The sequence below is a fragment of the Corvus brachyrhynchos genome, unplaced genomic scaffold (genome assembly GCF_000691975.1).
Source record: "Corvus brachyrhynchos isolate BGI_N302 unplaced genomic scaffold, ASM69197v1 scaffold317, whole genome shotgun sequence".
Classification (NCBI taxonomy): Eukaryota; Metazoa; Chordata; class Aves; order Passeriformes; family Corvidae; genus Corvus; species Corvus brachyrhynchos.
In genome coordinates, this window is record NW_008239295.1 from 919,331 (window position 1) to 942,488 (window position 23,158).

At 44.4% G+C, this 23,158-nt stretch overlaps 2 long non-coding RNA genes across 2 annotated transcripts in view; both read left to right on the top strand.

The window, feature by feature from the left end:
• LOC108448256 overlaps positions 1–5,419 on the top strand; it is a 29,297-nt gene extending 23,878 nt beyond the window's left edge. The window contains exon 4 of the long non-coding RNA XR_001864063.1: positions 2,781–5,419. This is a non-coding gene — a long non-coding RNA (uncharacterized LOC108448256). The remainder of the gene's footprint in view (positions 1–2,780) is intronic.
• Positions 5,420–5,660: 241 nt separating this feature from the next.
• LOC108448257 lies at positions 5,661–22,956 on the top strand. Its single transcript, XR_001864064.1, has 3 exons — positions 5,661–10,595; positions 18,885–18,924; positions 19,054–22,956. It is a non-coding gene; the product is annotated as an uncharacterized LOC108448257 (long non-coding RNA).
• Positions 22,957–23,158: the final 202 nt, after the last annotated feature.

Below are 23,158 nucleotides of genomic sequence, written 5' to 3' on the forward strand. Positions count from 1 at the left end.
GATTAGCTGGGACAGATAAAAATGGCAGTAACAGCAAATGAAATACAAGGCATTCCTTGCAAATTTAATTCTCCTCTTAGTGATGCATGTCCTTTTCATTTGCGAGGCTGGCGCTGTCACCAAGGTCAATGCAAATGTGCTGTCAGCTGCAGGAAATTGGTGGGAAACTGAGCATTTCTGAATGTCCCCAGGATTTCTGATGGCCTCTGCAAAATCGCATCGGACTTCATTCCCTTGTCACAAGTCCCACTTGTACAGCTAAAACAATTTTTTTTCCATTTAGGGTAGAGAAGACATCTCCATTAATCTGATCTGCCCCAACTCACAACCAAGAGAAGCTCTCCCACACTGTGCTAAGACAGAGGTTTTGCTGGAATTTTAGAAGGGATAAGAACATCGCTTTGCTAGTTCTTCTCTCCTAAAAGCACCCCAAGCAGCTGAGATTATTTCGCTTTCTTCCCTACAGTCCAACTCTCACCCTAAATGGCAGAGCTGATCCAGCCAGAGCAGTACCCATTCTCCACCAGTGCTGTGCCAAAAGCTGTGCAGGCAGCTATGAAACAAAAAAAAGTGCCAGAAGAGAACACTGGTAAAATATCACTTCTGAGACCAGTCAGTTCTGTGAAATGTAAGAACATTGCCATTGCATCGTCTGCCAGCACCACGGCACTGCAGAAATCCTCCGCTCTGTAGGCACTCTTCAGAATGGGTGGGCTCCACCATCTGTCTCCTGAGCACTGCAGAGAGCACAACAACTCCCTCTGCACATGCTCTGGCACGGAGCAGCAGGGAGTGATGGCCCCAGCTCTGGCTCCGAGTGGGCAGATGCGAGCAAATAGGATTTATCAATTCATCACTGTGTTGCTTTTAGCTTTGCCTCGGTACAACTGCGCTGAATTCCACCGAGCTAAGCTGGAGTAATACCTCAGGGAACCTGCTGCTCCTTCCCACCCACGTGCCCCACTCCAACCACAGCTTCCACTCCGTGGACAGGTGGGTTTGGGAAGCAAGCTCTTTTCAGAATGAAGCCCTGGCAGAGGGGGCAGCTTGAGGAAAGTTTCTTTCTCAGTGAAGCCACCTCTGAATTGTACTGGGGAACTAGAGCACCAAAGACCAATGGTAACACTCAGTACCTGGGGAGTGATTTTTACTCCCAGAACTCATTTCATCTTCTAGCAGAGGGCAGGGAGTGTCACTTGTAGTTACTGAAAGGGCCAAAGATGGCAAACACCAGGATCCATGTTCCCTATCTCCCAGACAGGCTATTCCATTGCCTTACAGACCCTGTAATTATTTCTGCAAACCAGCATTCAGCTGGGTCAAAGGAGATGAGATTCGCCACCAGGCCATCTTCTCTCCATCAAACCCACCCCAATGCAATGTGAGTGGAGGATGTCAAAGATGTCACATCTACCAAAGCTGCCGGCTTTTCTCTTAGGAACCCTGACAGTTGCCAGGAAATGATGCCTTGCTGTTACTACGGTGACACAGGGGCCCAAAGCCACATGCCACACAACACTCACTTGCAAGGGAAGGGGAGAAATGCTCACCCTGGCTCTCCCATCACTTCACAGGTGAGGAGGTGGGGGAGGAGGGCCTCCACTCAAGCCACAGAAATTCCAGCAGTGTAAATGAGGAGCAGGGTTCCTGCCACCTCTGGTCTAGAAAGGGCTTAGGCCACCTGTCCAGGCCACCAACAGGTTTGGTATTGCACTGCTTCCTACCAGCACCCAGAAGCTGTTGCTGAGGAGCGACATGAATGCTAAAGAAAGGCCTCAAAGGTGGCAGAGATGCACCAAGTGATCCAGAAACACCATCACCAAAACCTACCACACAGAAAAGGGAAGAAAAACCCCATTCTTTGTCTCATTGGATGACGCCACAGCCTATTCTACAAGGAGCAAGAACAGGGAGAGGACAAGGCTTTTTTTTTACTTTTTTGTTGTTTACTTGGCACATTTCAGATCTCAAACAGTGCCACAAAAAGCATCAGGCCTGTGTAAGTACCAGCTCCTTTTGAGGGATGCAGTCAGGCTATAGAAGGTGGCAACAGCTACGGTGAAGGGCCTGGAGGGGAAGCCACACAAGGAGCAGCTGAGGGCACTTGGTCCTGTTAGGCTGGAGGAGAATGAGGTCAGAGCCCACAGCAGTTCTGCAGCTTCCTCACCTGGGGAAGAGGAGGGGCAGGCCCTGATCTCTGCTCTGTGTGACCAGGGACAGGACCTGAGGGAACGGCTGGAGCTGTGTCGGGGGGGGTTAGGTTGGATATCAGGAGAAGGTTCTTCCCCCCCCCAGAGGGTGCTGGGGCACTGAACAGGCTCCCCAGGGAATGGTCACAGCCCCAAGGTTGCCAGAGCTCCAGGAGTGTTTGGACAATGCTCTCAGGGATGCACAGGGTGGGATTGTTGGGGTGTCTGTGCAGGGCCAGGAGCTGGACTGGATGATCCTTGTGGGCTCCTTTCAACTTAGTGGATTCTATGATTCTGTGAGTGCAAGAACCAAGACCCCACAGAAGCAGAGACAGACACACAGCCTGCTGCACGATCATACAGGGGATTGTCTGCCCAGCCCAGGAGCTGCAGTTTTCCACTGTGCCACCGCCTCAGCACAGAAAACAGACAGGATTCCAGCCCCTTGCAAAGATGGGAAAGAGGTTTCCTACACCTCCCCCAGTCTGTTCCTGACCCCTGACACTACAAACCTATAGCCTTATGCAGAACAGGTACAGGATTCCAGCTCTGACTTTGCCAATGTGTTAACTCTGCCTTTTCCTGCCACAGGAGACACCAAGTGTCAGCCCAGATGGAGCCTTTTGGAGCAACCAACTACCTGGGTCAGCTAAATGGGAGCCTTGACACCAACACAGATTTCTGTCCCCTCTTAACAGAACCTGGGTTTCCTTTCCTTGCTACAGAGGAAGAAGAAAGGCCTTAGATTTTTATCTCCTGGCCTACAACTGGTTGAGTGTACCTCGCACTCCAAAGACAAAGTAGGTGGAATTGAAGATGGATGGGAAGACTGACGTATTCCCTCTCCCCCATCCCCAGCCTGTGTGGAGCTAAGCCAAGAGGAGCAGGGTGTTCCAGCTGAATGGTGCAAAGTCCTTCCCTCCTGCAGAGGGAACAGCAGGGAATATTCTGCTCTTGCTCCATGCAAAACAGCACAGCTCCTCACCACATCCCACCCAGTGGGTGAGGGCAGAGGATACCAAAGACTTTCAGAGCTGCCACTTTGCCACACATCACAGCCAAGAGGATTAGTTCAGTAAGGGCAGATACTAAGCTCTGATCATCTTGTTCCAAGGGTACAGATTACTGCAATATGAGCCACAGGGAGAAAAAAACAAAAGAAAAAGAAAAAAAATACTGGAAAACCAGCTGACAACAAGTCGAGCCAAAACGTTTTTCTCAGAATGGGTAATGACAGAAAAAAAAAATAAAATTATCACTTTTCTTTTTTTCACCAGTTCGAAAGCTGATAAGAGTTTGGAGCAAAACATTTCTAAACTGAAAATACAGGCAAAAGATTTTCTGAAAGATGTAAGCACAGAGGAGCCATTTGATCTCTTGGTGTCATCCCCTTGCGTTCCACAGACCAATTTCACTCATTCGCTTCTTCATTAAACACAATGAGAGATACTGAGCTAAAGCTTCTACTCCCAAAAGCCATCCAGTTTTGAAAACATCAGGAGGTGGTGATGCTTCCCTCGATCATTTCCTCCAGGGAATAACCACTGGATTCACAACAGGCCCTCATTTTCTGTTCCCTAACAAATCAGTGACAAACTCTAGATCACCTGGAGGGCACAGACATGCACCCATGCCATCCAGCATATTCTACCACAATTATTAGCACATTTCAGAGACAACCATCACTGGAGCCATTTATTATTTATCCAGCTCTGGAAGGTTATCAGCTCCCAGCTGAGATCATCAGAGACATTCTTCCTCCATCCTATCTGATTGAAGAGCAATGGAAATCCTGTCTGGGCTTTCTGACTGTGGGAATCATGCCAGTTGACCTCCCCTGGTGCTTCCAACAACCCTGTTTATATAACCACACAGCCATCCCCTGCCCTGGGGCAGTTGGCCAGAAAGCTGATGGCTAGTCTGGAATTACAGTAAATTTAGATATGAGGTATGGCTTCTGTTAGGAATTGGGAGTGTCTTCTTATGGCTGACATAAGCAGGCCTGCATGAGAGGTTTACAAAGCACAATACTGCAGGTCATCAGGGAATCAAAGGCTGAGACCTTCAGGAGAGACTAGGAACAAGGATCCAGCTTAAAGTCAATGAGAAAGAATTTGCTGGTTCTCCTTGGTGGGTCCCAGCCCAAAGAGACAAATCCAACATTTAGCTGGAAGCTTCGAATCCCAACCAGGGAGCAGTGAAACTGGCATTTTGATGATGATTCGAGCTTTCTCTGCTACTTAAGGCAGGCTCAGTGAGGAAAAAACCTCTTAGTGAGAAAAATTCTTGAACAGATTCCCTGTGATTCACTGTGTTCCTAGCTCCATCTGTTTCCCTTAATATCCAGTGTAGCTACACATTAACCTCACATTTTAAGAATGAATGATGAAGGCTGTAGCCAGCTCTGTACTCTGCAGTGAAAAGGCTCCATAAGGCTAAGGTAAAAGAAGTTAACACTTCTAAGTGGTGTCTTTCAGTGTAAACCTGTCAAACTCTCCCAGCAGTACAACCCTGGAACACTAACCTGCTTTAATATGCAAGAAGCTGTGGCAACTGCTTCTGATGGGTTGCCATTTTTTTGTCTTTTTCTTTATTTTCCCCAACCCTTATTTCCTATATTTGATCTAAATCTCAAGCCAGGCTCTCTCATCCACTGGGAGGTTCTGTGAAAGCAGTGGTCACCCTTTCCTGGTTTGAGTAGGCCAGTGCAAGCCAGGCTTGACACAAACTGTAGGGAAGAAGAGGAGTTGCTGAGGTGCTTTGCAGCACAGCACAGCCCTCAGGAGAGGTTTTAGCAAGGGCAGAAACTTGCAGGAGACATTTTTTAATGTCCCCCTCTGCTACGTGAGAAGGAAATGCTTCTAGCACAGCCTGCCCACCCTGTCTCCTGCAGCCTGCTTCATTACCTCACACAAGTCCAGAAACTCCCTGAACTTCTGGCTAGGATGGAAGGGAATTTTGTGGCATTCAGGAATTTTGTAAAAAAAAAAAAAAAAAACAAAACAAACAAACAAACAAAAAAAAAACAAAAAACAAAAAAACCCCAAAAAAACCCAACTCATTCTTAGGTGGTTAAATCAAGAAAAGGGCTCAGCCTTAATTTTCAGAGGAAATATCCTGTCCTGTCCACGATACTGTGTGTTTCTCACCAACGCAGGGCAGTGGAGCACAATGGAAAATCATATAGGGAAATCATATTGGGATCTTCATGGATTGGTAATGAGAGTTAACAGATGACCTACAAGAAGGATGGAGAGGGACTTTTTACACGGGCCTGGAGTGACAGGACAAGGGGGAATGGCTTCACGCTGACAGAGAGGAGATTTAGATGGGATCCCAGGAAGAAATTGTTTCCTGTGAGGGTGCTGAGGCCCTGGCACAGGTTGCCCAGAGAAGCTGTGGCTGCCCCATGCCTGGAAGTGTCCAAGGCCAGGTTGGATGGGGCTCTGAGCAACCTGGGATAGTGGAAGGTGTCCCTGCCCACAGCAGGGGCGGTGGAACTGGATGATCTGTAAGGTCCATTCTATGATTCCATGGCCAAATTTTGCTCTCCCTTGTCTATCTCCAAGTTACATTTGGAATTAGATGAATTTCACTAAGCAAAGTTCCAGCTGTGTATTGTTAAGCAAAACATAACTGTGCCATTGGATCTGCCACACAGACAGACTCCCTCCAAGCCAGCTCTTACTCTCATTGATATCTGTGGTGCAGTCAGTCACAGCAAGGTTCATATCTCTGAACTTCAGGCAGTTGATGTGGCCATCGAGACTTCCAGGGATAATGAACAGAACCAGAGACTGCCAGGATGCACCTCATCTCCATCAGAATGTGAACAGCTCCTTACACCAGACAACTCCTGCTCCTTGTTTCTGGATATCATTGCAGTTGAGATACGTTGCTCAGAATTATGTCTAAGTCTTTGCTGTCAATGTCTACAGATAAATGAAGTAAATCCTGCTCCAGTAGTCTCTGAGACAGTAAAGGAGTGGTCCAATCAGCTTTGCATCCATTAAGTTATAATTAAATAGTTAAAGTAACATGGGCTGATATCCCTGGCTCCGTGGAGATTTAGGAATTTAAGGTTCTACCCAGGGCATTTCATATCTTCCCTGCCTAATGCCCATGTCAAGAGAAAACTCAAATTGCCAGGATCAACCACTTGATAATGATTTGTGTAGGAGAAAAGATTTCTACATACTCAGTTTAGATTAATGTCACTATTAGGCTGCTATTCCTTTATCCCAACTCTTGTCACACAATGCAATTATTAATGTTTTGGCAGCATCTTCCCTGAAACTTGAACCAACAAAGCACCCAAAGCCTTGAGCAGAGCCTGATATCTGCCTGCCATCTCATCACAGCTGCTGGATATTGATTATCAGCTAATTACCCAATTGACATCTTCCCAGTTTTATTGTCTTGTTAAGGAGCTTATCGTAAGATCTGTCAGACAATCCAAGACAACTTCATTTGCACAGCGCTAATAATTGAAGACTTTGGATGAGTAATAAAATACAAGACATAAATTTCTTATCACCCCCTCTTCCTACTTCCCTCCTGGCGTGACAAAGCACAGTAGATGATGATGATGCCTCGCAAATCTGTTTCCCTTCTTCACCCCAGAGACTCTATCTGATGGTATCTAGTTTTGATAAGGAAAACATTGTTCAAAGTAAGTTGAAATCAGAAGAGACAGCCTTGTTTACTGGTACTGTGGAAGTCAATCCAAACCAGTCTTTCTGTAGTCTTGGAATGTATAAATCAGAAAGATTAACCTCCTTGCAGAACTATTGTGCAAGTACAGCTGCTTTGTCTCCTCCTCATGCCCAGGAAGGGAAGGCATCACACAAATCCTACTCAGCAATTTCAAATTAAGTTGGAACCCTTCAGGTTTGGGGATGATCACCTTCCAGAGCTCCATAAGAGCATTTCACTTGCTTGAGTCAATATTCCATACAAGCAACACTGTGGTTCAGCTTTGTGGAATAACCTCAGTCAGGTGTGATTCAGTTCAGTTTATAAAGGAAAAAACTTGAATCTACCCACTCAGAGCACAACAGGGCACAAACTTTTGATGAGACCCACCAAGAAATCTTCTTTGCAAAGTTTTCCTTTTGATTTCTTTGAACAGAACAGAATACAATCAGCAATGCACTTGGAGCAACCTTGAGCTAGAAGGGTGGAAAAAATTTCCAGAGCTCTCGGGGTACAAATGAAGCACCAGCAGGTTCTGATTCTCTATAGCAAGACAAAAATCACATGGCAAGCTGTCTACACAGTGAGACAAAGGCATAAAGACTTATCACTGAAAAGGTGATGCCAGATACAGAGTACTATGCTAATAAAAGTCAGACTATGCAGATTTGACTCTCTCCTTTTGATTAAAATTCATTTTTTTAATTACTACTCCCAAATGTGCTGCAAGATATAGCTATGCCAGTATAAGAAACCCTATAGGTAAGCATCAAATAATTTAAGAAAGATTTAGAGTATAAATACACCTTTCACTAACAAAAGGGGAAGGTTTCAAAAGCAGAGCAATTCTTAGTCTCACTCCTCTTGAAAATGGAACAGATTTTTCCCAAGTGAACTGTTGCTTCTTCAAAAAACTTCTGATTGGACAGTAATACACCAAGAAAAAAAAATATAGTAGCTGAACTAGCAAAACATTAATTAATATTTCTTATCATTTATAGGAAAACGAACACAAAATAAACCGTCTTTGAAGGCATCCTTACTTTTACTAAGACATGTTGCACCTTGCTTTGTTATTTTGTGTTTGAATTTCATCCAGTGAAGACCCGAATGGCTTTACATACAAGTGTCAGCTCAGGATATATGGTTTTAAATAAGGTCAAGGTGCTTTCAGATTCTCAAAGGCACCTAACTCTCAATCAATTAGCTCCAAGCAATCTCTAAGCAGTTATCACAGGCTTGAAACACCTGAAAGACTTTGGAATCTTCATATAGCACTTGGCCAGTTTGAAATTTAAACCATTTCGTCTTTCACTGGATTTGATGCTCTTGGACACTTGAAACACTTTTGAAGGCCAATCTCATGGATAGAATTGATGCCTTTAAAGACTCAAAGAGCCTCTGGACTTTCAAAAATGCATCTTTTCTTTACTCTGTACAAGAGTTCCTTACCTGGAAACCGAGGGCAGCAGCAGGAAAGTCCTATTCCCACAGACTGGGATAAGAACAGGAACGATTATTAGACACAGAGATTATACAGGAACAGTGGATTGGACTATGACAAAGCCTGATTCTTCCTGATGCTTTTAGTCCAAGGTAAAGAGCTCTGATGTAACCCTGAAAGGGAATGGGCAAGACCAAAGAACCTAATAGTGACCTAACTGTGGCCTTTCAGTGCCTGAAGGGAGGCTGCAGGAGAAATGGAGACACTATTTAAAACAAATTATACTCCCAGCTCAGCTCCTGCAAGGCAGAGAAGTTCTGGTGCAGGAGAAGCACAGGGAGCCACAGCCTTCCAAACCAACAAGAGAACCTACAGGCAGACCATATCTAGTTTTCTTTCCCAACCTCCAGAAGCCTTCCCTGGAAGGGGAAGACGACTGACCCCTTCTGACCCCCTTCTGCAACGTGGCTTTGAAAGCTGGATATCAGATCCTCCCCCTTCCTGCTAAATAGAGACATTTTCAGAAGTCAAAGTCAGTTTCCTGACTCTTGTATGTGTTTATTCTGCTCACTGGATGATATTTGGCTTCCCATATTTCTGCCCCTCTAGCTGGCCTGTCATCCAAGGGTGTGATAAGTTCATCAAAAGAATGAGGGGCAGTCCAACCTGCCTGAAGAGAGGTGATGGAAAACAGAGTCCTTGCTAACAAGAGCAGCAGGACAAGGGTCACATATTGGTAGAAGTGATGAAAGCTCCTGCAGGTCTATTCAGTGTGGCTGTTGCTATGAGAGTGAAGAGATTTGCTGGGCCTGAAGCAAGGAGAGGACACAGATGCTGTTTGTTCCATATCAGTTACAGATTCTGGTCACTTGTGTAAGTTAATACTCTCCCAACTTCTTTTAGGCTCATTACAGCTCTTCTTCTGTTACAGCTTGGCAACACAGTTCTGTCTCTCCTTCCACAGGGAGAACACGCTGCCTTCTGCCCCTAAGAGGCACATGGTGGCAAAGGGCAGATTTTAGTCTCTGCATCTGCACTGGTGGTTCTACCTCAGGTTTATTATCTGTGTGGAAGAGAAAGACAACCATCCGTCAGACCTCTAATCTCAGGAATGCTCTCCCATTCAGAGCCAGTCCCTCTGTGCTGATGAGAAAATATCTTTGCACCACTGTTCTCAGTAGGATCGTGCTAGGCCATCTCCAGCCGTTTTCTACTGAAAACAATAATGTGTAAACAGGGAAGTAATAAGGACTTGAATCTCTCTATCCAGGTGAAATAAAGAGATTGTATACAACAGGTGCGTTCCTGGTGCTGTTGAACTCTCCTTTTGAAAGTTTGTTCCTACCACAATTAGACTTTGGCCGTTGTGTTCAGGGTAACAGCATCAGAATCATTGCCCAGAGCATTGCTTCAGAAATGAATTCTGTTCCAGGAATGATGACAGGTTTCGAGATAGCCAAGCAAACAACACGCTGGAGTACTGCCCATGCTGTGCAGTGCTGTGAGTGCCATATTAAACACATGTTTAATCACTGCAATGAAGGGGAAATGGCAGAAACACAAGTTCTGCCTCCTTGATCAGCTCTTGTAGCACTCAAGTGCTACATCCAGAGTTGAGCCTCCAGTACAAGACTGGAGGCACCACTCCAAGGGTATATGGAAGGTGGGGGCCTCTGCTTCATTATCCACTCAAGGAGCCTTTCCCTCCCACAGGAATATGAAATGAAGGAGAAATTTATAAAAAAGAACATGCAGAGGGCACAAGCCACGTGCACAGGAGAGGGAGAGAGGCACTGGGAAAGGGCAAAAGTCTTTAGCCATTAATTGATGGGACCACCAAGGATTGTCAGGCACAGCTTTGGAGAGGAATTTGTAACTGATAAGAAGGAGGAAACAAGAGGAATAAGACAGCTGAGGATATTTGAGGTGGGCCTGAGGGACTGAACTTAAGGAACGTTTAGTGGGTCAGGGCAAAACAAGGGGGGAGGAAGAAAATAGGACATAGAAGGGTACAAAGAAGAGCCAGTCAAATGTAACCCCTCACTGATCAGTGGATGTGGCTGAACAAGCCTGCACCCCATCACTACAGCCCATCCTATATTTTTATTAAAGCTTTTTAAAAAGGTCTTTTTAAGCCTTTTAAAGACTTTTGCTGTCTTTCTGTACAACCTTACTGCCTGTTCCACATGTGGGAATGCTCTAAGGACAAGGTACCAGCTACTGGGGACAGAAACTGACGCAAACCAAATACAAAGCATTTTGGAAAGGTAAGTAGGGTGAAATGTCTCTTTGTTTTCTAACCTCAAACTGACTTTTTTGCAGCTCAAATTTCCCCTCAAAAATTTTTTTTCCAAATGCTCTCATGGGACAACTGCTGAAGCAACTCTCAACAAATTAAGGTGCTTAAATACAAAACATTTCAAGTTGGAAAGACCATATTTAAGGAGAAAACAGATGATCTTTTGGGTCAACCCTAGGCAGTGTTCTTTTCTACAAAATGAACTGTATATATTCTATAGATATAAGTATAGACACACTAATGTAGCATTAAAAAAACACCAAACAAAACAGAAAATTATAATAAAGGTAATATCACATTCTAAATTTTTTTTCAGAGTCCTTGTTACAAGGCAAATCATCTCTCCTGAGCACCAGTGGGAAAGGCAACAAGTTTCTCCTATGAACACACTACAGCAGGAGGGGTTTAGCAGCAGACTCTCTATTCCTGAGTCTCTGTTGAGAGTTTCCTGGTTTGAAGTCAAGAAAGAGGAAAAAATATCTTTCCACAGATACAGCTTTATCTAGGCATAATCCCTAATAAAGTAAAAGCCTTGGTTTCATGAAGGAAGCAGATAAGGAAGCAATGCCCAGAAAGGGTTTAAACAGAGAGGTTTTACTAAATTCCCCAATTCTCTTTTATATTGTGCATTTTTGGCCAGAGAAACAGGTGCAGGAGTTCCTGAAAACTGGAGTCCATAAGATTTTCTCATCACCATCTAACCACCACCCCAGCCTTATTTCGTATTTTTTTCATGAGGCCAACCCTTTTGCTTCTCTAAAATTTGTTGCCATAACTTTCTGTTCTGAGATCTTGTGGCAACAGAAAACCTTCACAGGCAATGATACACTAATGCCAGCATCAATCAGCAACCACATTAGACAACAAAACCTCTTCCAAAATGTCAATACAATAAACAGTGATCATATTCCACTCAGTGCAGGCCACGAAGCCTTGCCTGTACTTCCTCATGATTTTTACATGACAACTGCTTAAATTTACGGGAACGGTCCTGCCCTGTTGCTAAAGAAAGGAGTCAAAGAACTGGGGTATTCAACTAAATAATCAGGAAAGACAATTCCTTCTCTTCCCAGGGACAAATGCACAACCATGTAATCTATAGAATGGATAAATGTCATTTCTGGGTTGCTTGAATTTTAACTCAAATCCAGCAGCAGGCAGGCTCAGTTGTGATGGAACAATGCCTATGCTTTGCTGTGACCAAGATGTCAGAGCTTCATTTCAGACATGGCTGAAATGGACTTTTTTTGAGGGGAAAAAAAAGCTGCTTGTAGGTGAAAAAGCACATTCCAGGAGCTGCACACCCAGTGCTGCCTGCAAGTACCACAGTGCATGGCACGAGCCAGACCACCACAACTTCTGGAGCTACACATTCCCTTCAGGAGCCCCTCTTGCTCTGCCCTTCAGAAATCCAGCATCCTCTGAATTCTGGGAAGGGAGAAGGTTGAACTTCATGATGGAACAGCATCTCACTCTGGCTGTTTAAATACAACTCTCATGTATTATGAAGGCAGGTTTTCCACAGAGATCACGGCTGTGCTGAAATTAAAGATTGTAGTACCTGCAATCCATTCCCTTCAGGAATCTTTACCAGTGGCCCAGGTACCCTATTGGAATGTGACCTATATAGATGCCAGTGGTTCTGTGGTAAGTCACTAACCTTTTCCCAGCCTGGTTTTTTTCTTTACCTGTTTACCAGCATATCCCACAATTCCAGTTTCCTCCAGTGACATGAGGAAGTTTCTCTAGGATGCCATCAGCAGTCCCTAGTCTACATGGCCCAGGAACTGCACCAATAGCGTATTTCTTGCATTAAAGAAGAATGAGAGCTCAGAAAGCTAAATTCTCTAAAGCTATCTCCACAGATTCAGCACAGCATTTTTTATTTCTGAAGTAAATACTCTAAAATCCAATTTCGTCTCCTACCAGGATTTCTATGCAATATTAATATGCATAACAGATTTTCCTAGTATTGCTTCCAGTTCTTATCTTCCCTATCACTGCACTTTTTCTTTATAGTTATTGCTTATAGTGGAGAAACTTCTGCCACATAGGGCCTAAAAAATAATATTTTGATTCCCAAAGGCCTTTAGGTAATATGGTAATGCAAACAATAAAGACAAAATTTCCCTGTGGAACTTTTCAATACAGTATTACCCACCCACCCCAAGCACTTACACCGTAACTCTCTTTTTCCTAATGCTGGTATTCAGGAGACAACACAGAAATGACAGAATTTGAAGCAAAAAATTTGAAGACAGATGATGCAGACATTTGTCATGCAGCCCTGAAAAATGTTTGTTACACCTTCTCATCCTACTTTTCTTCTTCCCAGCTTAACTCATTTGCTTTGAAATTCTTCCATTCTGCTGGAACCTGTAGCATGAATCTTGATTGTTTTTAGAACAAGCCATGCTCAGTTCATTTTAAAAATATGGGTTTCTGTCCCACAAGACCTTAGAACCCATCTCCACTGTCTGCAATCTGTAGGAAAACTGACTTTCTTCACTTCACTGTCTCTTCCAGCATTCCCATTCTGCATTAGTGCAGCATTTTTCATGGGATCTCTCAAAAATTCCTGCCCCACCACCACGCACGTAGCTCTGCAGTACTTGCACATCCCTTTGTGTTTCATGGCATCTCCCAATCACTCCCCAGCATTCCCTCAGCCCACCTTCTCTGGAGACAATAAAACACTCACTGCCAGGCACTGAGCTCCCTCATCTTGCCAGAGAATGTGGGAAAGACGACAGGGTCTGTGTAGGAACTGAAATGGAACTGAGCACTGAAAAAGTCAATGCTCACATTTCAAAAACTGACTCTCTCCAAATGTAATTTTTGCTATGTATGTAAAAGGTATTAAATATGTCAAAGACCTTGATCTTAGCTCCCATCAAAGGGCAGGAGACCCCGTCCAACAAACTATACTGAACTCTTGGAGGTTTCTACACCAAAGGTCCTCTCGGTTCCTTCTCCAGGAGATGATGTCAGTGCTGTTGGACAGGTGGATTACATGCAAAGGGCACAGGCCAGGGCTTGCTCATCCTCTGATTTTTGTCTCTGCATTCTGCACTGAAACAGTGTCAGCTGGCTCAGTGCTTGCAGGTGCCACGGGGGGCAGGCAGGCAAGCCCAACTCACCTTAACTCACCCACCCTCCTCCCAAAATCCTGACCTTTATGATGAATTGGAAATAAAAACAGCTCAAAGAATTGCAGAATGGGCCGGGTTAGAAGGGACCACAGTGTTTTGTTTTGGGGTTTTTTTTGTTTGTTTTTTGGGGTTTTTGTGGGTTTTTTCATGGGTTTTTTTGTGTGTGGTTTGTTTGTTTGGGTTTGGTTTTGGGTTGGTTTTTTTTTCTTTTTAAATAGCTAATTCAGGAGATCTCTAAAGCTTATGATAAGAATATCCTGATAATTACTAGATACATTTTGTTTACAGCAATATTATTGGCTGGACTAGAATTAGACTCCTGCGCATTCCTACCTCTACGTTTAGCAATGGTTCTGGATTTTCTTAAGAAAGACTCCACTGTTGTGGATTGGAAATGTAGGAGCCCATAGCCTGTAAGGAAGAAGGAGACATGAATTATAGCACAACTCCCAAAAGTTCAGTGTTCAAATGCTGAGGGACTCAAAAATGGGAGTGGAGGGGGTGCAGGTGGAGCACCTACACACTTCTAAACGCTCAGAGAAAACAGAGTATATTTTTCCTGTTAATGGCAAGCACTTATCCGTGGTATTTAGAGCATAAATAGGATCTAAAGTGCAGCCAATAGCTGCTTTCTAAGCACGGCTAAAATCAGTTATATTCACGGTGCAAAACAGACCAGTGGAAGGACATTCACCACTCTCTAGGCAAATTTAACATATGAGGATGCCTACCCTAAGCCCTGGGACAGTACCTGGGTGCCTGGCCGGGCCTTCCAGAGATCTGGAATTTGATGCTGCCCTTTAAGTTGACGGGACTCCCGTGATTTTCAGGTTCAGGATACCAGAGTGACACCACCAGGGTGCTTTAGTTCAGGATATTGAGAATTGAACGGAATCCTCCTCCCTCTTGCCATTTTCCAGTCCTTCCCACTTCAGAGGGAAGCTTTGATCCAACAAGGATCACAGGCAAAAGGCTGGTGAAATCCCAGATGGAAGAAGGCCAGCGCAATTAGACACAATCCCGCTTTGTAACTCACGATGTTTTCCCTAAGTAAATTATTGCTAATTTGATACACCAGGAAACACAGCTGGTGTTTTTCAAGGATAAAAACCCCTCTGTTCATGAAGACACAGCACTACAGGCCACAGCAAGACTAAGACAGGCTTAAGGACCAGCAATATTAATGGATTATTGGCGCAGCTGAATTTGCCCCAGGACCACAGCTTCCTCGAAAGGTGCACAGGCCAAGTAGGCATCACAGGGGATGTGAATGGACAGACAGAAAAAGTAGTAAAGAAGGAAATTTCTCTTTAAAGACTGAGATAAATGAGCGGTATGACCATTAGCAGCATATTTTCTTAAGGTTACCCATCAAAAAACTATGAAGAAATAGAAGTCATGTCACCAGCACGGACAAATATCACAGAATCGGTAAATTTGGAAGGGATCGCAGTGGGTCATCTGGTCCCACCTCCATGCTCAAGCAGGGTCAAAATATACAGCCTAGATGGCAAGAGCAAGAGAAGCCTGAACAAACACCGTGTCTCAAACAGTGCTTCAAACTTTTTAAATGTTGCTTTTAAGATTCTGTGCTTTTGGGCGTGAACCTCACAGCTTTAAAATTGAAAGAAAATGCACACACAGACTTCCAGTCTCGGGATAACTTCAGTCAACCCAGCATTCCACTTAATTGGAGTTTGTGGAAGATCATTTTTGCAGAGGCTGTTCAAATTTGAGATAGAGATGAATTCATCTTCCTTACTCCCTGTGGTGTAGAACAGGTTGTTCACTAAGTGGAAAAGCCTTCTGGAGTCTTTATTAGGGAAAAATAAGGGACAGAAGCTGACAATTAATAACAGAAAACTCCTGGAGTGACAATGACTGTGGCTTGTCCTCCAAGTTATTACTTTCCCACCCCCAATATAGATCTAAAAATCATGCTTTTCTCTTTGTGTGCTTTCCATCTGTTGCAAAGACAGCAAGAAGGAATATTCCACATGCATTTCTCCCACCATGGAAGAGACATGAGGGGAACTGATATTCCTATATTGCTGTGCAGCAGCATCCAAAGGCTTCCCTTCGGATCAGTATCTGCTCGGCTGGGCTCTCTGTCAGCACAGTGGACTTCAAGACCGTGCTGTTTACATCTTCTGGCAAAAGCAAGTGTAAATGTCTGTAAAAAACACTCCTGGACTTAAAATATGAGCATTAAGATTCTTAAGACTTCAGAGTGATGCAGAGGTGAGGACAACTTAACAGAGAGCCTTGGGCTCTTTCTGAGATAAGACATTCCAACTTCCAACCAATCATCAGTACCTCTCCTTCCACACTTGTTTCCTACCTCTGCATCAGTGGGGGACAGCAGCACTCCCAGCTAGGTAAAAAAGCCCCTTTTATTTGTTCCATAACACAGCACCCTCTTTTTCTTAAGGCAGAGAGAAAAAATAAAACAAAACAAACCCCCCAAGCAGCTTCACAGCACTTATTGATACACCTTGAGCCGTGTGAGCTTAGAGGATAAAGGTTAAGTTTATTTTCACTGATGCCATAAAGAAGGAAGCCACTGAACAGTCCACCAGGGAGAAAGCTCCCACCGATGCAAGTATGTGGGAAGCACATGAGCCACAGAGCCTGGTCTGCTGAGATCCCCCTGCAGAGCTGCATCCAGCCCTGGGATCCCAGCACAGGAAGGACAGGGAGCTGCTGGAGCAGGAACACCAAGGGGAGCAGAGGGATGGAGCAGCTCTGCTGGGAGGAAAGGCTGAGGGAACTGGGATTGTTCATCCTGGAGAAGGGAAGGCTTTGGGGTGACCTCAGTGTGGCCTTGCAGTGCCTGAAGGGAGCCCACAGGAAAAGATGGAGAGAGACTCTTGGCAAGGGCCTGGAGTGACAGGGCAAGGGGCAATGGCTTCACACTGACAGAGAGCAGGTTTAGATTGGACATTGGGAAGAAATTGTTGCCTGTGAGGGTTCTGAGGCCCTGGCACAGGTTTCCCAGAGAAGTTGTGGCTTCCCTGCTCCATCCCATGGCAGGAGGCTGGAACTGGATGGTCTTTAAGGTCCCTTCTGACCCAGGCCATTTTGTGATTCTACGAATGTTAAAAGAAATATTGATTTTCTGCAGGGGTACTGAAAAGTGGGAAGTGGGTGCCTGCATCCATGTGTTGTGCATGCTTTAGTAGATAAGGGCTGACTGCACATAAATCTGTTTGCTGGGAACTCATTTTACATCACCAGAAAACCCAGCAGGTTTTGTTTGTCTCACACAGGGGTGTTCCTCTGGTTGCCCAATCACATCCTGCTCTTGTACAACAAGAACTTCAGATTAACCTTCGTGGCTGTGATGGTGCATGTGGCCTACACTTCCCCAAACACATTTTTTTAATGCCCTCCCAATCCTTTGTTACGAGATTAGTGCAAGCAATTATTCTAATGCCTTCATCTGTGTGAGGCCACCTCACACACGGAAGCCACCAGCGGAACTCAGTGGTTACCAGTGCTCCAAAGGGCAAGAGGAAAAAAAAAAAAAAAGAGGGTTAGAAAGCCAAATTGCTCATTCATAGGCAGCAGAACAACCCCTTCTGTCCAACTGCTCAAAGATACAACCCCTCCATTACATACAATCACTCACACATTCATTCCTCCTCAGCCACAGTGGCACACAGATATATTTTGCTCCTGTGGGTGCTTGTTACTACTAAGTTGCAAAGCATTACTGGACTTTCCTCCCACCTCCCTATCTTTGACAAAAATATTCTTTCTTTTTTTTTAAGAACTGCTCTCTTCCACCTCAATCTGGTGTATTTTTGATAAAGCATGTAGCTCAGCCTTCTTATTTTTTATCTTGGTAGACTCATTTCCATGGAGATCTCTGGAAGGCCAGAGAACAGAACCATCACACTCCCCCCTTCTACCATCCCCACTTGAGCCTACAGTGCTTTTTTCCACATTTTCTTTTCATCCTCTCTCTTGTTGCACTTGTGCTTGACTAGAAACTTATGTTTACCACTACAGCACTCCTGACTCATGCAAAATGTGAGATCCAACATTAACACAATTCACGAGAAGGGAATTAGAGAACAGAGAAAACGATGTCACCCTCTCCATCTCACCACCCACTCCATCCCAGGTCCTTCTGTGGCCCCAGCTGAAAGAGTAACTGAGCACTTCAGTGCCTTTCACTTGGTGGATCTATCCCTAAAAAACTCCATGTAGCAATGCACTCATAGATCTATTTAAGTTAGCAATGAACCATCAAGAACGAGCCAAACAGAACTCTGATATTTATACAGAGACCTAAAAAAAAATAAAAATATACTTAAAACCTGAAAGATGATTCTGAAATACCCCTACATCAATTGAATCACAGGCTCTTCTGCAGGTGTTTCAAATATTGTGCTCTAGAGCTTCCCAGGTACTTGATAGGTCACCTGGGCCTGCTCAAAGGCACTGGCATTCCTCAGGCAGCTGAAAATCTCCATCAGACCTGTGCCCAATCTCTCACAGATTTTAGAGCCTAGGGCTTGGAGTTACCTTGGTTGTCTCCAGTGTTTTATGGACTCACTGAACAACTCAGCCAGCGATCTGAACTCCCATTACAGTCACTGGGGTCAAACTGGTATTTCTGCAGCACGATCCCCTTACTGTCAGGTCAACATTTAAGGCTGTCAGTGAATCACGCCCAGCAATTCCTTTTCCTCTCAACTGACTGTAAAAAACCAGAGGGAGCCAAATGCAGTGCTCATAGGCTAGGAAGGAGATCATACCTTGCTCTGAGCAACCTGGTCCAGTGGGAGGTGTCCCTGCTCATGGCAGGGGGTTAGAATGAGATATCTTTAAGGTCCCTTCCAAACCAGGCAATTCCGTGATTCTATGGTTCTATTATTAAGTAATACTAATTGATCTAATAGTTTAGAACTAATTTGTAGCCTGGGCCCCATTATCATTCACAATAATGCACAGATGGCATTCACAGGACACACAAAAATGAAACCCCCAAAACTCAAGTAGTACAGTGAAGGGATACAAAAATGACTTCAGAGACTCTTTGAGAGAAATATAAGCAAGATTAATGCTTTCTCTGTCATTTGTTCTCCCAACAACAGAATCAACATGACTGCTGCCCTGGCCAACTCAGATCCTCAGGTATTGTTCATTAGCCACATGAATACAAATATAACACACATGTACATATAACTTCCTACCCACATTGCAGCTCTGACTCTCTGACTGCTTCTCTAACTCTGAATTTTCCTTTTTTTTTTTTTTTGGCAGACTTCAAGAAGACAGAATGAAGTGAATGTCACCAAATGCTTTCACAAATTGTTTTAATGAGCTGGATTTTGATCGATTTAAAGGCCTAAAAAGGTGGATATGCAGCAGGAAGGAGAAGTGGATAATGGTGCTGCTGGAGAACAGCACTAAAAGCCAAAAAGGGAAATACACAGAGCAACCAGTTTGATGATGCAGCCACCAAATGAGTCTTCAGCCAGGTTGTGTAGGAGAGTATAACAACCTTACCAATTCCAAAAATCGGAAACACCAGAGAGATACTAAACCCTACCCACCTCTATCTACATCTTGCAGCATTACACAGGCAGACTCTCAAGTGAGGAAGGGTAACAACCATCTCCAGGCATTTGGGATTCTCACAGGGCAGACACAGGATGGAGAATTAAAATGGGAGTCTACAACTAAAACTGATGAATTTAAGTGCAAAAAGTGGCACAAGTGTCAACCAAAATGTCCTAATGGTACGATTTGGAAAACAGCCTCTTGAGAGGTACGAAATAATATAAAAAGCATTTTATAAAGCAGTCTTTTCTTAAAGGGAAGAAAAGAGGTTTAAAGAGATGTCTAATACAGGGATGTAGGTCATGTTGTTATTTATAAAATGGTGATTCCTGTCATTATTTCCAGTATATTCCTGAATGTTATCTTTCATCAGTGACAATGGCAGAGCGAGTGCTACAACAGTCCCTTCAGGCTTATTTTCTGCAGAACCATATGGAAAAATTAGGAAGACATTCAAGAGTTAAATACAATCACCCTCAGCAGAAGCTTTTCCCAGATTAGCCCTTGTGTCAATGCATTGAGAAGAAACCCAGAGGTTATTTTCACTACTGATCACAGAAAGGCTGAAGTTATCAAGGACCTCTGGAGGTCACCCCTGCTCAAGTAGGGCCAGCCACAGCTGCCTGCCCAGGAACATGACCAGTCAGCCTTGGAATATCTCCAAGGATGAAAACTCCAAAACCTCCCTGGGCAGCCTGTGGCAGTGCTCAGTCACTCTCATACTTTAAAAAAAACCCCTAAACAAGCAAAAACCCAACCAAAAAACCAGTTTCTGTTCTAGTTTGTGTCCATTGCCTTTGGTCCTGTGGCTGAGCACCATGGAAAAAAGCCTGGCTCCATCTTATTTACCTCCCCACATCAGATAATTCTGGTAAGATCTCTCAAGAGTTACAGCACTCTCAGCTTTTCCTCACAGCAGAGATGCTCCAGTCCCTTCATCAGACTCTCTCCAGCACATCCATGTCTTTCTTGACTGGGCACCCAGAAGGGAAGACAATACTCCGGGTGTGGTCTCACCAGTGCTTAACAGAGGGGAAGGATCAGCCCCTTGACTTGCTGACAATGATCGTCCTAACACAGCTCAGGATACTTTTAACTTTCTTTGCTATGGGAGTACACTTGGCTCACATCCATCCTGGTGCCTGCCAGGACCTTTCCTGCCAAGCTGCTTCCCAGTCACTCAGTCCCCAGCAAATACTGGTGCCTCTTCCTCCCCAGGTCCACAGAACTTTGCACTCCTCCTTCCTGAACTCCAGGAGGTTCCTGCCACCCACTTCTCCAGCCTGCCCAGGCTCCCCTGGATGGCAGCACAGCCCCCATGGACACCAGCCACTGCTCCCAGTTCTCTGTCTGCTGGGGGAATACTCTGCCCCATCATCCGGATAATTAATGAGGATGTTGGACAGGATTGGACCCAGTTAGAGGCCTCCATTTAGACTTTGTGCCACTGACCATCCCCTTCAGACTGTCCCCTGTCTCCTGATTTACCCCACCCTCAATCTGCTCTGCTGTGAGGGAGACAGTATCAAAAGCCTTACTGAAGTCCAGGTAGACAATGTCCACTGCTGTCCCCTCATCTACCAACCCAGTCATTTCCCCACAGAAGGTTTTCTGGGTTGGTCAAGCACAACATCCCTCTGGTAAATCCATGCAGTCTCCTCTTGATCACCTTCCTGTGCCTGGAAATACCTTCCAGGGTGAGTTACTCCATCACTTTCTCCACAGATCAAGGTGAGCATGACCAGCCTGTGGTTGCCTGCTTCCTCCTTCCTGCCTGCTCATGGAAAGGAGTGGGAAGAGAATGAGGATATTCTTTTCAAGAAAAGAAGGCTGACAAGTGTCTGGCATCTACCCTGTCTTCTGAAGGAGGGAATGTTAGATCCAGACATATCCTCAGCAACATTCCACTGCTAGTCTGAGGACTTCAATGCCATCTAAATAATCTGCATCAGTTTGAACTTCCCCAAAAGTGACTATTTTATCCTCCACAAGAACAAAAATGTCTGACACAAGCATCCAGCAGCCTTCAGGAAAAAAAGGAACTTTACATGCTGATAAGAACACATTAGAGTAGAGCAACATACAAACAAAAAAAGTACCTAGAAAGTTAAATAATTAAGAAAAGGTATCTTCCATCTAAGAGCAATGCCTTTTTTGAAAGCAGATGGTCTGGAGTCTGAAATAAAATCAGACTTCCCCCTGACTGCCTCCATCCCCTATTACTTGATTATTTTTCCTCAAAGCATCTGGATGTAACTGAACTCCAACCGTGGAATCAGCTACAAAATAAACATGTCTTCTTGTCCTTAGGCTGAGCTGCTGAGCTGCTGTGTCTTGAAACAGTATTCCTGTCGAAGTTAAAGTCTACTCAGTGCAGGAATTATTAATAACTCCTTTTATTAACATTCCTTTGGCTGAACTGTTTGGGGTCAGCTAAAAATGTTTTCTTCAGTAAGGGGATATTCTGGAAGAAGCAGTGTTCTATCAATTGAGGAGGCAAACCCAGTGAAAACAAAGAAAGATATTATAACAATCCAGGATTACAGAATGTGCCAGGTTTGGGGTTTGGTTGGTTTTTTGGGTGTTTTTGTTTTGGTTTGGGTTTTTTGGGGGGGTGGAGAAAGTTCTTTTTACTTGTAAGTCCACACCAAAGTATGCTTTAAATGCTTCTCTCAGATACCTGAATTAGCAGATGGTATGAGTTTAAACCATGCATTTCCTCAAATCTACCTGGAAATGCGCACACAATCAGTTCCTGTTGGGCAAATACTCACTATCTGCAAGGTGCAGCTATAACCAATGGCACAGCTATTTCTGCAGCATTACTGATCACCAGCAGAGATGGCAGCTCCATGCACCAGGGAATGGAGAGTGAAGTGCTGCCCTGTCTTCTGTCTGCACCAGAACAATGCCACTCAGCATTATCTAACTGGGATTATCACCTGACTGGCAGCAAGAAAGCCTGATGAATCATTTTTATTCCAAAGCACATTAAAATGTGAAAGGGCAGTGCATTAGGTCCTTCCAGTGGAAAACCTTACTTCTCTATGGAAGAACCTTCATCAATATTGAGTTTCACCTTTCACATAACTCACTGCAAATCTATCCTGTGTACCAGGACAACTTTCACCTTTCCTGGTAAGCACCTAAAACTTCATTCACCACTTTGGGAGAGAAGTTACTCTCAAAACCAGTAGCTGGGACTTGCACAAAAGCTCAATTACCTCTGAGGAGCTAATACTACTCCTGGGATTCAGTTCCCACTAACTTATGCATGGAAAAGCTACGTGCCATCAGCAGAACAGAGAGCAGCATCCTACTCACTTAAACACATCCCTGCAGCTGCACAGAAAGCAAGCAGCAAACCAAAAATTGCCTCAGAGATGCATTCATACTGACTGCAAACCCAACATTTCCAAGAAAGCCTTGATTAAGTCCTGGAGACAAGCCAGATAGAAAATGAAGCACTTCTATGAAAATTATAGTCACTGATTCGTTTCTATTGGCTGCAAAGTTGTTTGTTTAAAAACGTTTCATTCCCACCACACATTTTGAGTAAACAGGTACACAGAAAACTTCAGCACTTCTTCATCCTTTCCCCTCTCTCCCTATTTCCTCCCCACCTCCCCCAGTCCTTAAGCTTCTCTCAGCAGCTTGCAAACAGTACCTCCTTCTCCCACTGCACGCACACCAACTCCCTCCTTCCAGCAGAACTGGGGACACACGTGAACTGGGCACAGAAACACAGAATGGTTTGGGTTGGAAGGGATTCCAAACCCCTGCCATGACAGGGACACCTCCCACT